Below are 19,482 nucleotides of genomic sequence, written 5' to 3' on the forward strand. Positions count from 1 at the left end.
TGGCAGAAAGTGAAGAGGAACTCAAAAGCCTCTTGATGAAAGTGAAAGAGGAGAGTGAAAAGGTTGGCTTGAAGCTCAAAATTCAGTAAACAAAGATCATGGCATCTGGTCCCATCACTTCATGGGAAATAGATGGAAAAACAGTGGAAACAGTGTCAGACTTTATTTTTTGGGGCTCCAAAATCACTGCAGATGCTGATTGCAGCCAGGAAATTAAAAGACGCTTACTCCTTGGAAGGAAAGTTATGACCAACCTTGATAGTATATTAAAAAGCAGAGACATTACTTTGCCAACAAAGGTCCATCTAGTCAAGGCTATGGTTTTTCCCATGGTCATGTATGGATGTGAGAGTTGGACTGTGAAGAAAGCTGATCGCCGAAGAATTGATGCTTTTGAACTGTGGTGTGGAGAAGACTCTTGAGAGTCCCTTGTACTGCAAGGAGATCCAACCAGTCCATTCTAAAGGAGATCAATCCCGGGTGTTCACTGGAAGGACTGATGCTTAGCCCTCTGCAAATAAATCAAATACTTTTCTACCATAAGCCTGATCCTATGCTAGTTTTAGAAATTAATCCAATTGTCGGGTTTGTAGACATGTAAAAGCTCATTAGGCTTATACAAAAACTCTGTTAGACTTGTGCCATCCTAATGTCCTTAAACCATGGCAACAGTATGCTTCTAAATTGGAAAATTAAAAACAATAGCTGGAAATCAGAGTCAGGGCTATGGGAAATCCAGGATGGCTGCTTGGCTTTTCCCAGCTCCCTGACAAACCTCATTTTTTATTTGATGGGTTAAAGCCTCCCTGGCTACAGGCCCTCCATAATGAAAAATCACGGATTATTAAGGTTTGTAAATTGTTAAATTAGGTTTCTATTTTTGTTAATGTCTAGTGTTTACTAAGACTCACTGCTGAGACAGTTCCTTGTTACGTGATACTGCTAAAAGATTTAATTAAGTTATTAAAAAGGACACTCTAGGTTAGTTTCTAAGGCTTATCTCAGTAACCAATCTTCAGATAAAGGTTGGATGCTCCATAATGTACAACCAGGAGATTAACACCAGACTATAATCATTTAACGAATGAAGTCAGGTGACTTGGGGTATACCAGGCTTTATCTAATGAAAGTTCTTGACTTATAATTCTTATTTTACTAATAACTGCTAGCTATGGCTATACTGGGCTTCCCGGGTGGCTCAGAGGTTAAAGCGTCTGCCTCCAATGCGGGAGACCCAGGTTCGATCCCTGGGTCGGGAAGATCCCCTGGAGAAGGAAATGGTAACCCACTCCAGTATTCTTGCCTGGAGAATCCCATGGACAGAGAAGCCTGGTAGGTTACAATCCACGGGGTCACAATGAGTCGGACACAACTGAGCGACTTCACTTTCTTTCATGGCTATACTATTTTCTATGTCACTTGTTTCACTGAGTCTGTGATATAATGCTGAACTGACAGTTCCATATGAGATCAATAATTGTAATAATGTGACTCTGGGTATGGGAAAAAGCAACAGGAGGACATATTTTCCTGGACCAGGAGGCTGGTAAGACAGTGGTCCAGAGACTTTTGCTACTTGCAAGGCCTGGTCCAATTTTAGCACACTGAGTGGCCCATCACTTCCCTAGACCTGGGAATGAGCCTTCCCAGCACCGCAGGACACAATGGCCATGAAATGGTGTCACATGGTCAGATATGTGGCTATGAAGGGACCCTGCTAACTGGAAGTTGGTACTTGCCAGCTGCCTCTACAAAGATTACATCATGACCATTGCAAGCTGCTGACCTTCAACACCCCTGTAAGAAGTTCAGGGTGAAAATCAGGAATGAGGCACTCTGTGCTCTGGGAAAAAAAAAAAAAAAATGGCAGAACAGGCCTTCAGATAGTTAGATCTTTTCAGAAAAAGTTTTTATGAGTTCCAATTCTTGCATCTTCTCATACCTAGAAAAACACTTATGTAATTAATGGTGACATCTGCTTTGGCTATTAAAAAAATAATTTTTTTTTACAATTAAAAGTCAAAATAGAGTAGCTATGGTTCAGACATCCTGGGAAATAACTATTTCCCAGATATCCTGAAAAATGATATTATGGGTATGACTTCAGATTAGACGCTGTGACCTAATGTAGAACTTAATGCTCCTGTAATGCATTTTTGCTTCTGTACTTTGCTTGCTGCTCGTAAAACCAAAGTTACCCCATTTTAAGATAAGGTTGTTTTAAAGTAAAGATTCCTAAAATCGTTTTTGAAAAATAAATAAATAAATGCAAAATCACTCAAAAAAAATCATAAGGAAAATATGAATATGTAAGAAGTTTAACATGATTTTACTTCATCTGCTCCACCAAAGACGTTAATATTGGGGGTAAATTTCATATAAAATTATTTTTAAAAAAGAAATAAAAATGTATACTCTATTAAATTAAATAAATAAATTAATTAAATAAAAATAAAATAAAGAAAATAAAGAACCAAACGAAAACCATAAATATAAAAAGAATAAAAGGATACATGAATGTCAAGGTGCTGATCAACTCCAAAGAGGCTGAAATTAAAAGGCAACAAGGAGGTGACTGCGGCTCCATTTATCTGTAACGTATTAATGTTTTGTTACCTTGTTCTCCATATATTTTCTTTAAAGAATCAAAATATTTTAAATTGCCATGATGGACACATGCCTCTGAGTTATTTTATCATTCTGTGTTGTCTAATATGATAATCCTAAACCACATGTTGCTATAGAGCACATAAAGTGACACTAGCCTAAAGACAATGACAGTGTAATATACACTGACTTCAAAGATTTAGTACAAAATTTCCAATACATGTAAGATACTTCAAACATTCTACACTGATTACATGTTACAATGATGTTTTTAGAATACTGTATTCAATAAAATATTTCATTAAAACAATTTCACATGATTCTTTCATCTTTTTTAATATGTGATTCAGAAACTGAAATCACATTCATGATGTGCACAATATTTCTATTGGTCATCACCATTATAGGTGCATTCTTTTTAAAAATGTTTTATAAATAAAACATTTAAAATTAAATTACAAGTCTGTTATATACTTAGAATTCTATTCTATATAGAAAATATTTTATTGTAAAAGTCAATAAAGAAAAACTCTAATCATTTGTGCACAATTATTATATATTATCCATCTCCTTTTCACCAAGGGGTAAGAAGCTATATTCCACAGATTTTAGATGATCGGTAACACATTTTCTAACTATTTTTCGGCTTTAAAGAGAAAGAATGAAGAAAATATAATGGCAATATCACCTTTTATCCTTATTTTATTGTAATAGATATATGCTCATTAACTGGGTTTTTAATTACTTTCATCAAAAGATCTCCTTGACTTCCTCTGATCTTCTTGATACTCATTACTAACAGTTCTGGATCATGAGGACTAAGAGTCTTAACTTTAGGGCCAAATCTTGCATAAGCACCTTAGAATTTCAGGAAATTACAATGGTTATGATAAGATGGGTAAAGATACTCTTCTATAAAAATTGTGTTAATATTAATTTTTATGACTAATCAGAATCATAGAACAATAAATTTTTCTTATCAAGCTCTCACACTTTCAAATATTAATTGAAAATCTTTAATTTCATTTTTTAATTTAATTGATGAAATATTTCCTCTCAACCATAAATAGAATATTTAGTAAATATTCCCCATTGAGTATACAAAAATAATAAAAAAATCTATAAGCCCATCCCTCAAAGACAAAATAATTAACAATATGTAAAATTATTTGTCAATTAATGTATGTATATATCTATAGTTTTTAAGTATAATATTATATACTTAAGAATTTCTACAAATTTCATTAGCATAAGTACAAAATGTACTTAGTATATTAATGTACAGGTAGGCTACAATTTACCTAAATATACTCTTATTTAGAACCTTTTTTTTAAAGTTAAAAAAATGAGATTAAAAAGTTTATATTATTTACACATGGTCACACAAATGGATTCCTGAAACTGAGACCTTATTCTAATAATTTTGAGAGAAATATTTTCTATTCTTTTCTATTATTAGACTGTATTAAATTTGGGGCTTTCCTGGTGGTAAATAATCCACCTGCGAATGCAGGAGACATGGGTTTAATACTTACGTCAGAAAGATACTCTGAAGAAGAAAATGCTAACTCACTTAAGTATGCTTGCCTGGGAAAACCCATGGATAGAGGAGCCTAGTGGCTACAGTCCACAGGGTCACAAAGAGTCGAACAAAGCTTAGCAACTAAACAATAACAACATATAAAATGTGACTTGAATCTTGCCTAGCAAAGAGTTATTTAGTGCAATTTAGTTCAGTAAATCCACAATAAATGCAGGAAATAGCTACATGCATCCATATTGATGAACCTGAGCAGAGCTATCAATGGAACCACTGAATAATCAAATACCTGTCATCTGACGTTAGAAGAACCCAAAGGCTCATTCAGTTCAGTTCAGTCGCTCAGTTGTGTCAGATTCTTTGCGACCCCATGGACCACAGCACGCCAGGCCTCCCTGTCCATCACTAACTCGCGGAGTTCAGTCAAACTCATCTCCATCGAGTCGGTGATGCCATCCAACCATCTCATCCTCTGTCGTCCCCTTCTCCTCCTGCCTTCAGTCTTTCCCAGCATCAGGGTCTTTACAAATGAGTCAGCTCTTCACATTAGGTGGCCAGTATTGGAGTTTCAGCTTCAACATCAGTCCTTCCAATGAACACTCAGGACTGATCTCCTTTAGAATGGACTGGTTGGATCTCCTTGCTGTCCAAGGGACTCTCAAGAATCTGCCAACACCAAAGTTCAAAAGCATCAATTCTTCGGCGATCAGCTTTCTTCACAGTCCAACTCCCACATCCATACATGACAACTGGAAAAATCATAGCTTTGACTAGATGGACTTTGTTGGCAAAATAATGCCTCTGTTTTATAATATGTTGTCCAAGTTGGTCATAGTTTTTCTTCCAAGGAGCAAGTGTCTTTTAATTTCGTGGCTGCAGTCACTATCTGCAGTGACTTCAGAGACCAAAAAGATAAAGTGAGTCACTGTTTCCATTGTTTCCCCATCTATATGCCATAAAGTAATGGGACTGGATGCCATGATCTTAGTTTTCTGAATGTTGAGATTTAAGCCAACATTTTCACTCTCCTCTTTCACTTTCATCAAGAGGCTTTTTAGTTCCTCTTCACTTTCTGCCATAAGGGTAGTGTCATCTGCATATCTGAGGTTATTGATATTTCTCCCAGCAATCTTGATTCCAGCCTGTGCTTCCTCCAGCCCAGCGTTTCTCATGATGTACTCTGCATATAAGTTAAATAAGCAGGGTGACAATATACAGCCTTGATGTACTCCTTTTCCTACTTAGAACCAGTCTGTTGTTCCATGTCCAGTTCTAACTGTTGCTTCCTGACCTGCATACAGATTTCTCAAGAGGCAGGTCAGGTGGTCTGGGATTCCCATCTCTTTCAGAATGTTCCACAGTTTATTGTGATCCATACAAAGGCTTTGGCATAGTCAATAAAGAAGAAATAGATGTTTTTCTGGAACTCTCTCACTTTTCCAATATCTCCAAGCCTTGCTTGGAGAATTTTGAGCATTACTTTACTAGCATGTGAGATGAGTGCAATTGTGCAGTAGTTTGAGTTTTCTTTGGCATTGCCTTTCTTTGGGATGGGAATAAAAACTGACCTTTTCCAGTCCTGTGGCCACTGATGAGTTTTCCAAATTTGCTGGCATATTGAGTGCAGCACTTTTACAGCATCATCTTTCAGGATTTGAAATAGCTCAACTGTAATTCCATCACCTCAGTTAGCTTTGTTTGCAGTGATGCTTCCTAAGGCCCACTTGACTTCACATTCCAGGATGTCTGGCTCTAGGTGAGTGATTACACCATCATGATTATCTGGGTGATGAAGAGCTTTTTTGTATAATTCTTCTGTGTATCCTTGCCACCATTAAAATCTGATAAATTAGTTAGTTGACTTGCAGACATATAACATATTAAAATGGGATATGATAAAAAATAATTTGTTATGTTTTTCAATTCTATATTGATTATTTCAAAGGGATATTTTTGATGTACAGTTATTGCCTGTAAATTTTCAGCACAAGTTTTGCACACAGTGGTCTCCTCTTATCTGTGAGGAATATATTTCTAGACACTTAGCAGATATCTGAAACCATGGATAGTACCAAATACTATATACATTATGCTTTTTTCCTATGCATACATACCTATGACAGTTTATTGTATAGATTAGGCACAGAAAGTAATTAACATTAATAACTGAAAATAAAATATAAAATTACAGTAATGTACCCCAATAAAATTGTGTGAATGTTGTACCTCTCTCTACCTCTTTCCCCAAATATATTAATTTGAAACAGTAATGCCTTTTTCATGTTAACTAACCATGCACTGTGGCCATAACTTTGCAGTTTGAGGTGTAAAAAAAAAGAAACTGGCTCAAATTCATAAAGTCATGTCATGCAGGGCCACATAACATGTACGGGTCACAGTGAAGAGTTCAGACAAAACGTGGTTCACAGAAGGAGGGAAGGGCAAAACACTCTGGTATTCTTGCTGTGAGAACCCCATGAATAGTATTTAAAGGCAAAACTATATTAACACCAGCAGATGAGCCCCCCAGGTTGGAAGGTCTCCAATATGCTACTGAAGAAGAATAGAAGGCAATTACAAATAGCTCCAGAAAGAATGAAGTGTCTGGGTCAAAGCAGAAACAACACTCAATTATGGATATGTCCGGTGGTGAAAATAGAGTCCAATGATGTAAGAACAATTTTGCACAGGAACTTGAAATGTTAGGTGCATGAATCAAGGTAAATTGGATGTAGTCAACCAGGAGATGGAAAGACTGAACACTGACATCTTAGGAATCATTGAAATAAAATGGATATTTCAGTTCAGTTTGTCACTCAGTCATGTCCCACCCCTGTGACCCCATGGACTACAACACACCAGGCCTCCCTGTCCATCACCAAATCCCAGAGTTTACTCAAATTCATGTCCATTGAGTTGGTGATGCAATCATTTCATCCTCTGTTGTCCCCTTCTCCCACCTACAATCTTTTCCCATGAGTCAGTTCTTTGCATCAAGTGGCCAAAGTATCAGAGTTTCAGCTTCATCATCAGTGCCTCCAATGAATATTCAGGACTGATTTCCTTTAGAATGGACTTGTTGGATCCCCTTGCTATCCAAGGGGTTCTCAAGAGTCTTCTCCAACATTACACTTCAAAAGCATCAATGCTTCTACACTCAGCTTTCTTTATAGTCCAATGCTCACATTCATATATGACTACTGGAAAAACCATAGCCTTGATTAGACAGACCTTTGTGCCAAAGTAATGTCTCTGCTTTTTAATATGCTGTCTAGGTTGTTCATAACTTTTCTTCCAAGGAGCAAGCGTCTTTTAATTTCACGACTACAATCACCATCTGCAGTGCTTTTTGGAGACCAAAAAAATAGTCAGCCACTGTTTCTACTGTTTCCCCATCTATTTGCCATGAACTGATGAGACCAGATGCCATGATCATAGTTTTCTGAATGTTCAGTTTTAAAACAACTTTTTCACTCTCCTCTTTCACATTCATCATAAGGCTCTTTAGTTCTTCACTTTCTGCCATAAGGGTGGTGTCATCTGCATATCTGAGGTTTTTTTATATTTCTCCCGGCAATCTTGATTCCAGCTTGTGCTTCTTCCAGCCCAGCATTCCTCATGATGTACTCTGCGTATAAATTAAATAAGCATGGTGACAATATACAACTTTGACATACTCCTTTCCTGATTTAGAACCAATCTGCTGTTCTATGTCCAGTTCTGTTGTTTTTGACCTGCATACAGATTTCTCAGGAGGCAGGTCAGGTGGTCTGGTATTCCCATCTCTTGAAGAATTTTCCACAGTTTGTTGTGATCCACACAGACAAAGGCTTTGGCATAGTCAATAAAGCAGAAGTAGATGTTTTACTTGGAGAAGACAATGGCAACCCACTCCAGTAGTCTTTCCTGGAGAACCCCAGGGACAGAGGAGCCTGGTGGGCTGCCATCTATGGGGTCGCACAGAGTTGGACACGACTGAAGCGACTTAGCAGCAGCAGCAGCAGCAGCAGATGTTTTACTGGAGCTCTCTTGCTTTTTCGATGCTCCAATGGATGTTGACAATTTGATCTCTGGTTCTTCTGCCTTTTCTAAATCCAGCTTAAACATCTGGAAGTTCATGGTTCACGTCCTGTTGAAGCCTGGCTTGGAGAATTTTGAGCATTATTTTGCTAGCATGTGAGATGAGTGCAAATGTGTGGACTGATGCTAAAGCTGAAACTCCAATACTTTGGCCACCTCATGCAAAGAGTTGACTCACTGGAAAAGACTGTGCTGGGAGGGATTGGGGGCAGGAGAAGGGGATGACAGAGAATGAGATGGCTGGATGGCATCACCAACTCGTTAGACATGAGTTTGAGTGAACTCCAGGAGTTGGTGATAGACAGGGAGGCCTGGTGTGCTGTGATTCATAGGGTCGCAAAGAGTCGGACACGACTGAGTGATTGAACTGAACTGAATTGAACTGAGCATTCTTTGGCACTGCCCTTCTTTGAGATGGGAATGAAAACTGACTTTTCCAGTCCTGTGGCCACTGCTGAGTTTTCCAAATTTGCTGGCATATTGAGTGAAGCACTTTCACAGCATCATATTTTAGGATTTGAAATATCTCAACCTGAATTCCATCACCTCCACTAGCTTTGCTTGTAGTGATGCTTCCTAAGGCCCACTTGACTTTGCATTCCAGGATGTCTGGCTCTAGGTGAGTGATCATACCATCGTGATTATCTGGATCATGAAGATCTTTTTTGTATAGTTCTGTGTATTCTTGCCACCTTTTGTTAATATCTTCTGCTCTGTTAGGTCCATACCATTTCTATCCTTTATTGTGCCCATCTTTGCATGAAAAGTCCCCTTGGTATTTCTAATTTTCTTGAGAGACCTCTAGATTTCCCATTCTATTGTTTTCCTCTATTTCTTTGCATTGATCGCTGAGGAAAGCTTTCTTATCTCTCTTTGCTATTCTATGGAACTCTGCATTTAAAGGGCTACATTCAATCTAGATCATCATTCTATCTACTACTGTGGGCAAGAATCTCTTAAAAGAAATAGAATAGTCCTCAAAGATAACAAAAGAGTTCAAAACGAAGTACTTGGGTGCAATTTCAATAATGACAGCATGATCTCAGTTGATTTTTAAGACAAATCATTCAGTTTCATAGTAATCCAAGTCTATGCCCCAACCACTAATGCCAAAGAAGCTGAAGTTGACCAGTTCAAGACCTACAAGACCTTCTAGAACTAACAACAAAAAAAGATGTCCTTTTCATCATAGAGGTTGTAATGCAAAGCAGGAATCAAGTAACATCCCAAACAATAGATAGGTTTGACCTTGGAGTACAAAATCAAGCAGGGCAAAAGTTAACAGAGTTTTGTCAAGAGAACAAACTGGTCATAGCAAACACCCCTTTCCAAAAACACAAGGGATGACTCTACAAATGGACATCAATACCAAAATCAGACTGATTATGTTCTTTGCAGCTGAAGATGGAGAAGCTCTAGACAGTAATAAAAACAAGACCTGCAGTTGACTGTGGTTCATATCATGAGTTCCTTATTGCAAAATTCAGAATTAAATTGAGAAAATCAGAGAAAACCACTAGGCCATTAAGGTATGACCTAAACCAAATCCCTTATGATTATACAGTGGAGGTGATGAATAAGATGCAAGGGATTAGAGCTGGGAGGCAGAGTGCATGAAGAACTATGAAAGGAGGTTCCTAACACTGTCAGGAGAGAGTGACTAAAACTATCCATACCAAAGAAAAAGAAATGCAAGAAGCCAAAGTGGTTGTCTGAGGAGGCTTTACAAATATTAAAGCTGAGAAAGGGAGAGAAATGAAAGGCAAGGGAGAAAGGGAAAGATATACCCAACTGAACACAGAGTTCCAGAGAATAGCAAGGAAAAATAAGAAGGCCTTCTTAAATGAACGGAGTAAAACAATACGATGGAAAAGACTAGAGATCTCTTCAAGGAAACAAGTTATGAAGGAAAAATTTCATGCAAGGATCAGCACAATAAAAAACAGAAACAGTAAGGACCCAGGAGAAGCAGAAGAGATTAAGAAGAGATGGCAAGAAAACACAGAAAAAAATGTACAAAAAAGGTTTAAAAGATCCGGATAACCATGATGGTGTGGTCACTCACCTAGAACCAGACATCCTGGAGTGTGAAGTTAAGTGGGCCTTAGGAAGCATTACTACAAACAAAGCTAGTGGAGGTGATGAAATTCTAGCTAAGCTATTTAAAATCCTCAAAGATGATGCTGTTAAAGCACTGAATTCAGTGTGTCAGCAAATTTGGAAAACTCAGCAGTGGGCACAGGACTGGAAAAGCTCAGTTTTCATTTCAATCCCAAAAAAGGGCAATGCCAAAGAATGTTCCAGCTAGCATACAATTGTGCCCATTTCACATGCTTGCAAAGTGATACTCAAAATCCTTCAAGCTAGGCTTCAGCACTATGTGAACCAAGAAATTCCAGGTATGAAGGCTGAGTTTACAAAAGTCAGAGGAACCAGAGATCAAATTGCCCACATTCCTTGGACCATAGAAAAAACAAGGGAATTACATAAAAACATTTGCTTCACTAACTCCGCAAATGGCTTTATGTGGATCACAAGAAACTGTAGAAAATTCTTAAAGAGACGGAAATACCAGACCAGGTTGCCTGTCTCCTAAGAAACCTGTATGCAGGTCAAGAAGCAACAATTAGAACCAGACATGGAACAATGCACTGGTTCCAAATTTGGAAAGGAGTACATCAAGGCTGTATTTTGTCACCCTGCTTATTTAACTTATATGCAGAATATATCATGTGAAATGCCATGTTGAATGAATCCCAAGCTGGAATCAAGTTTGCCAGTAGAAATATCAACAGTCTCAGATATGCAGATGATACCACTCAAATGACAGAAAGTGAAGATGAATTAAAGAGCCTCTTGATGAGGGTGAAAAAGGAGAGTGAAAAGGCTGGCTTAAAATGGCATTCAGAAAAAAAGATCATGGCATATGGTCTCATCACTTCATGGCAAATAGATAGGAAAGAAGCAGTGACAGATTTTATTTTCTTGGACTCCTAAATCACTACGGACTATGACTGCAGTCATGAAATTAAAGAGACTTGTTCCTTGGAAGGAAAGCTATGACACAACTAGACAGTGTATCAAAAAGCAGAGATATCACCTTGCCAACAAAGGTCCATTTACACAAAGCTATGAGTTTTCCAGCTGTCACATACAGATGTAAGAGCTGGACCATAAAGAAGGCTGAGCACCAAACAATTGATGCTTTTGACTTGTGGTGATGGAGAAGACTCTCAAGAGTCCCTTGGACTGCAAGCAGATCAAATCAGTCAATCCTAAAGGAAATCAACACTGAATATTCACTGTAAACACTGATGCTAAAGCTGAAACTCCAATACTTTGGCCATCTGATACGAAGAGCCAACTCATTGGAAAAGACCCTGATACTAGTAAAGACTGAAGCCAAAAGGAAAATTTGGAGGCAGTGGTTGAGATGGTTAGATAGCAATATTGACTTGAAGGGTATGAATTTGAGCAAACTCTGAATAGCGGAGGACAGAGGAGCGTGGTGTGCTGTAGTCCATGAAGTTTCAAAGAGCTGGACATGACTTAACAACCACAATAATTTTTCCTTCTTTTTAATTTCACAGATAAAAGACTTTTTCTTACTGCATTTCTTTCCTTAAGAACTTTGATATTTTCACTTAATTCTTTCTGGAAGATTACCAGCATCACTTCTCTTGCACTTTGGGATCATTTCTTAAAATAAGTGTTTATTAAACAGAAGCAAGGTCATACCTACACATTGGCTCTAATAACAGAGATGAAGAAGTGACTAATGGGAAGGATATGCTGGACAATGAATGATTCACATCCTTGGCAGGATTAAAATATAAAATTATATAAAAACAATATATGCATATGTACATATATGTGTATATATACATTATAACACACATATGTATATGTATATACATATGTGTACAGAGATACACATATGTATCTTTTAATATGATCAATTAAGTAGAATGTAGCCAGTTCATTCTAAAGGAGATCAATCCTGGATGTTCATTGGAGGGACTGATGCTAAAGCTGAAGCTCCAATACTTTGGCCACCTCATGTGAAGAGCTGACTCACTGGGAAAGACTGATGCTGGGAAAGATTGGGGGCGGGAGGAGAAGGGGACAACAGAGAGTGAGATGGCTGGATGGCATCACCAACTCGATGGACATGAGTTTGAGTGAACTCTGGGAGTTGGTGATGGACAAGGAGGCCTGGCGTGCTGTGATTCATGGGGTCGCAAAGAGTCAGACACGACTGAGCGACTGAACTGAACTGAACTGAGTGCAGAACATTACGGAAAAAACAAATTCATTGTGTCTATTTCCAGGTTCTACTCCAGATATTGAAACTTAATTAAATGAAGACTCATACTTTCCACTGGAAAAGATGATATGATCCTAATTGCCATATGGCTGTACTGTAAAAATTAGAGACAAAAATACAAAATGCCTACATTATCTGTACAGATGAGATGTTTGCCCAATGCTGGGATAGATATTTGTTTTTTGAAGTACTCTTGTTGAACTACTGAGAAAAGTTCCCAAGCATATTTCTTCACCACTGAAAGAGGGCAGTATTACCTGTGTTTCATTTCCCCAAAGATGTAGTATAATATGTCTTGACTTGTTCCTTAAAGCTTCATTTTAACTCACTAAACTTTGAATGGTCACCAAAAGTACTTTTAATTTAAATTATTTTTTTCCCTAGCACATTTTTTTCCCCTCTTCTTAGGGACCAATTTGTCTTTTTCATCAACTATATAAGAAATGCATTTCTAGATTTATCCTAGAGAGAAATGTTGGACCTTTATTGTTTTCAGGGTCAAGGACCAAGGATTCCTTCTGGAACTGTAGACATTATGTCTCACTATATTCTGATATACTGTCATGCTAAAAATCAGAGTGAGAAGGTATGTTTTCAAAGATCTACTTATGCTTTACATATAGACAAAAATAATTTGAAAAAATTCAACAACTATAAACAAAGGAAAATGGGAAGCTTTTCTTGTACCAAAAGTTAGCCTACTCTGTATTTGGCATAATATTCATTTGACTTGATTTGTTGAGTACCATGCAAATGCACAGAGCAGTTACCATTCAGTTAAATAAATTCCTTTCACAAGCTAGTATCTAATATCTTTTTATCTCTAAACTTAATAGGTACCATTTTAAACACACATTTAAAATCTAAGGTATATATTACTAGCCATAACATGTATTCTGGATACATTTATTTGAGGATACATTCTGTACCAAACAACATTTGTAGTCTTCATGGGGTCACAGAATTTGAGGGGAAAGATATTAATCAACAGATGCATAGAGACAGGAAAAGTCCAGATGAGAGAAAAAAATGTAGATATTGTTAAGACATATTAAGAACTTTCCCTCAACCCAGTGGTATTTAATGTGAAGGATTCAGAAAGGAATGTGAAATGGTAAGTATCCAGTGTACAGAATTTACCACCTCAAATATGCTATGGAAAATGCTATGAAAAGAGACAATAGATAGCAGCCATTCTGACTAGTGTGAAATGGTATCTCATTGTGGTTTTGATTTGCATCTCTCTGATTATGAGGGATGTTGAGCATTTTTTCATGTGTTTGTTAGCCATCTGTATGTCTTCTTTGGAGAAATGTCTGTTTAGTTCTTTGGCCCATTTTTTGATTGGGTCATTTATTTTTCTGGAATTGAGCTGCAGGAGCTGCTTGTATATTTTGGAGATTAATCCTTTATCAGTTGCTTCATTTGCTATTATTTTCTCCCATTCTGAAGGCTGTCTTTTCACCTTCCTTATAGTTTCCTTTGCTGTGCAGAAGCTTTTGATTTTAATTAGGTCCCATTTGTTTGGAGAAAGGAACCCTCTTACACTGTTGGTGGGAATGCAAACTAGTACAGCCACTATGGAGAACAGTGTGGAGATTCCTCAAAAAACTGGAAATAGAACTGCCATATGATCCAGCAATCGCACTCCTGGACATACACACTGAGGAAACCAGAATTGAAAGAGACACATGTACTCCAGTGTTCATTGCAGCACTGTTTATAATAGCCAGGACATGGAAGCAACCTAGATGTCCATCTGCAGACGAATGGATAAGAAAGCTTTGGTACATATACACAATGGAGTATTATTCAGCCATTAAAAAGAATACATTTGAATCAGTTCTAATGAGGTGGATGAAACTGGAGCCTATTGTACAGAGTGAAGTAAGCCAGAAAGAAAAACACCAATACAGTATACTAATGCATATATATGGAATTTAGAAAGATGGAAATGATAACCCTGTATACGAGACAGGAAAAGAGACACAGATGTATAGAACAGTCTTTTGGACTCTGTGGGAGAGGGTGAGGGTGGGATGATTTGGGAGAATGGCATTGAAACACGTATGTTGTCATATGTGAAACGAATCACTAGTTCAGGGTTGATGCATGTTATAGGATGCTCAGGGCTGGTATGCGGGGATGACCCAGAGGGAGGATAAAGGGAGGAGGGAGGTGGGAGGGAGGTTCAGGAGGGGGAACTCATGTACACCCGGGGTGAATTCATGTCAATGTATAGCAAAACCAACCAATATAATATTGTAAAATAATTTGCCTCCAATAAAAAATAAATTACCAAAAAAAAACCTGAAAAAAAAAGAGACAATAGAATAGAAATATAATTAAATAGACATGCTGTAATTTCAGTGAAATTCTAGGTGCAAATGCTGATGAATTAAGCAAGTAGCAGAGGGATAGGAAAGAAGAGAAATTTTAGAAAAGATAAAGACAACAGAATAGCTCAGAACCCTTGCCTGATTAGATGTGGCCTGTTTCCTTAAGTCAAGCTTGACACTCAAATTCCTGAGCTAGTTCAGCCAATTAACCGGGCTGATGGTGGCACCATCACTGTAGTAGTAGCTGAATCACAGGTGCAGATGCGGGTGGGGATGGTAAATCCAAAAAGTCTGGGTCCAAACAGCTGGTTAGTGGCCAATATAACACTGCTTTTATCCACCAGTCACTGAGGAGAATGCAAAGGTATATAAGTGAGTCCATATCCCAGAAAACCTTCCTAGTAACCATTTGCCATGTTTCAAAATGTGTCCCAAAGCTGCAAATGAATAGAGATTGTTGGAAAATGCATAATGCATTCAAGTTAGGAATAATCTGTCTTTAACACCTTGAATGATCTATTTTTATAACTATCAAAGCATTATATCAGAAGCCAATACAGCACTGTAAATAATGATCACCTAGAAAATCAGAAATACACACAAACACACACACACAGACAATTTTGGTTCTGATGCCTAATATATACTACTGGATAGCAGGTGTTCAATCAAAATTGTTAATATACTTTCACTGGTCTCATATCCTTTAAAAGCAGGTAATTAGAATTATTCACAGATACTTTGAAGTCATGAATAATTCATTCCCTTCACATCAATAAAACAATTATTGAATATTTTTGTTCTTTGTTTTCTATTTCAATAAAATTGTTCATGAGGTGGCACTGTCATAGGACTAAACTTTCTGAATACATCAAATTAAAATGATCCCTGGAGGATGCAAAATGTTCAGAAAACTTTGCAGAAGCTCCATTTATGTTTTTTTATAAAAACATTTTAGGGTTAAATATTTTAAAAACATTCTATACTAATGCACATACCAAAAGCAATATACTGCTGGTTCTAACTAGATAGTTTCAGTCCTACATACTTCTTGCATAATCCATTGTGAAAGAGAATACATATACACTGAAGGTTTTAAAATATGAACATATATTATTATAATACAAAGCTACAAATGGATTGGTTTTATATAGTTGAGTAAATTTGAAATTAGATATTATCTTAGTATATTAAAAGTAATATATCTATGACAATAAAATATAGACGGTACTGATTTTAAAACTGTTACTTAAGAATTTTATTCACTAGATAATAATAAGGTTTTAGAGTGTAATAGAATAAAGCATACCAGAATGACTGATCTCTGAATTTTCAAAATAAAATGCTTTTTGTTGAATAAGCTGAGATAATATATCAACAATGAATTCAAACCAATTATATGAAAATAATTTGAAAATTTTTGCAACACTATTGAAACCAAACTTGAAATTTCTCATATTCCTATGGTAATAATATATTGTCCTCATTTATAAAGGGTGTATGGATGTGAGAGTTGGACTGTGAAGAAAGCTGATCGCCGAAGAATTGATGCTTTTGAACTGTGGTGCTGGAGAAGACTCTTGAGAGTCCCTTGGACTGCAAGGAGATCCAACCAGTCCATTCTAAGGGAGATCAGTCCTGGGTGTTCATTGGAAGGACTGATGCTAAAGCTGAGACTGCAATACTTTGGCCACCTCATGCGACGAGTTGACTCACTGGAAAAGACTCTGATGCTGGGAAAGGTTGGGGGCGGGAGGAGAAGGGGACGACCAAGAGTGAGATGGCTGGATGGCATCACCGACTCTGTGGACATGAGTTTGAGTGAACTCCGGGAGTTGGTGATGGACAGGGAGGCCTGGCGTGCTGTGGTTCATGGGGTCGCGGAGAGTCAGACACGACTGAGCGACTGAACTGAACTGAACTGAACTGATAAAGGGTTTAAGATTACATTTTATTATTATCCACATAAGGCAATAAATTGTATATTCTGGGGAAAAACCTTAAACAATTTGTTGGCAATATAGATGCCTATAATGTGAGTCATCTTTATGAACTATAAAACAAAAATAGCTCAAAAAAACTTTTTACCTAGTACTCCTCTTTTTTATTCTCTTTCTCTGTCCATCCTCCCTCTCTCTCTCTCTCTCACACACACACACACACACACAAATTCTTATACATATGTATACTATTTGTATGTAGACATATATTAAGATCATGTATTTATACACAAAAGCACATACTGTGTGTGTATTCCATGGTGGAGTTTTAAAGCAATAGTCTTTTGAAAAAACAAATTAATAAATGCCTAAATATACAATTCAAAATTTTGGTAAATGCTCTGAAGAAATACAGATAACTTTAAGAAAAATAGAGAATATGTATATCTAGGAAAAGCAGTTGTAAAGTGGTTTTAAGCAAGTAAGGTAACTAAACTAAGAAGGACAACACTCAGTGTGCAATGTGGTACCTCTGCTCATCTCTGATTCATGTACCTGCACTAACTTAATCAGTGCTCTTAGATTTGGCATTTGGAAATTCTTAAAATTTACTTTAACAGAAACATTAATAACACTGAACATCACTGTTGAAGTATACGGCTCTTCATGCGTTTCCAATATCAGTAGGAAGCAAAGGAATGAGAATTTGTGAAGCCAGAGGAACATCCATGCACTAGTCTCCATTTGGAAAGCTTCCCAGGTGGCATTAGTGGTAAAGAACACACCTGCCAATGTAGGAGACATAAGAGATATCTCTTATAAGAGAGGAGAATGCGAGTTTGATCCCTGGGTCGAGAAGATCCCCTGGAGTAAGAAATAACCCACTCCAGTATTCTTTACTGGAGAATCCCACGCACAGAGGAGCCTGGAGGGCTGCAGTCCATACAGTCGCAAAGAGTCGGACATGACTAAAGCGATTTGGGATGCACATTTCTTCTGCATTATATAAGCAGTTTACCATTAATTCTCTATATGAAATAAGTCCTGGTTGGGTTATATTTGTTAGAGATTTGGCAGAAAACCAGTGATGGGCATTCTAACCCTTTTCCTGGCATAGATTCACAAGCATGGATTACATACATTCATGGTCTCTCTCCAATTTTATTTCACACCATCATTAATATTATAGAATCAAGATTTGCTGTTTCTTGACAACAGTTAATTTGCTCACAGTAGAATTCTATAGGTGAAGGTCAGATAAATTCTGTTTGTTGTTGTTGTTTGGTCACTCAACCATGTTTGACTCTGCCACACTGTGGCCTGTAGCCCACCAGGCCAATCTGACATGTCTACTGTACTCCTCTGGTCAGTCAGAGACATTCGTTTTCCATTCACTGGCTGTATTTTTCCAATTAAAAACTACTTGAGAAAACTTCATTTTTCAATTTGTTTTGGACCAGCTTTAAAAATTATTGGTAATGCCTCTTTTGTTGTTATTGTTGCTGTAATGGCGTTCATAGAGAAGAAATTCTAGAGTTCCAAGGAAACAGGGCAGTAGAGATTAAAAGTGAATGAGGACTTGGAGGAGCCATGATTAATAACGCATGGCAGTAGATGAAACAAAATGACCCAAATTTACTGACTAGTTCTTTAAAGAGAGTTAAACAATTGGAGATACTTTTGTCAAGAGCCACCATAAACTCAGAATGACAGCACCTGATAATCGCAAGTGGTCCCAGTAAGTGATCTTAAGAGGGGGTAACAAGTCCTCAAGACAGTATGGTACTGGCATGAAAACAGAAATATAGACCAATGGAACAAGACAGGAAGCCAGAGATAAACCCACACATCTACAGGCATCTTTGTCAAAGGAGGCGAGAATATACAATGGAGAAAAGATCATCTCTTCAGTAAGTGGTGCTGGGAAAACTGGACAGCTATGTATGAAAAATGAAATTAGAATACTTTCTAACAGCATTCATAGAGATAAACTCAAAATGAATTAAAGACTTAAATGTAAAAGCATAAACTGTGAAACTCTTAGAGGAAAACATAGACAGATCATTCTTCGACATAAATCACAGCAAGATCCTCTATAACCCACCAACTACAGTAATAGAGATAAAAACAAAAATAAACAAATGTGACCTAATTAAACAGAAGCTTTTTGCAAAGCAAAAGAAACCATAAACAATATGAAAAGACAATCCTCAGAATGGGTGAAAATAATTGTAAATGAAGCAACTGATAGAGGATTAATCTCCAAAACATACAAGCAGCACATGTAGGTCAATATCAGAAAAACAAATAACCCAGTCAAACAATGGGCGGGAGACCTAAACAGACATTTCTCCAAAGAAGACATACTGATGCCTAATAAACACACAAAAAAATGCTCAACATTGCTTATTATTCAGTTCAGTTCAGTTGCTCAGTTGTGTCCGACTCTCCGCGACCCCATGAATCACAGCACGCCAGGCCTCCCTGTCCATCAAACTCCTGTCCACAGAGTCGGTGATGCCATCCAGCCATCTCATTCTCCGTCGTCCCCTTCTCCTCCCGCCCCCAACCTTTCCCATCATCAGAGTCTTTTCCAGTGAGTCAACTCGCCGCATGAGGTGGCCAAAGTATTGGAGTTTCAGCTTTAGC

At 37.5% G+C, this 19,482-nt stretch overlaps 1 non-coding gene across 1 annotated transcript; it reads left to right on the plus strand.

The window, feature by feature from the left end:
• The first annotated feature begins 1,187 nt into the window (after positions 1-1,187).
• On the plus strand, positions 1,188-1,259 carry TRNAW-CCA (transfer RNA tryptophan (anticodon CCA)). The gene has a single exon. It is a non-coding gene; the product is annotated as a tRNA-Trp (tRNA).
• The last annotated feature ends 18,223 nt before the right edge of the window (positions 1,260-19,482 follow it).

The sequence above is a fragment of the Moschus berezovskii genome, chromosome 22, assembly GCF_049115385.1.
Source record: "Moschus berezovskii isolate FMDL1 chromosome 22, NW_MosBer_1.0, whole genome shotgun sequence".
Taxonomy (NCBI): Eukaryota; Metazoa; Chordata; class Mammalia; order Artiodactyla; family Moschidae; genus Moschus; species Moschus berezovskii.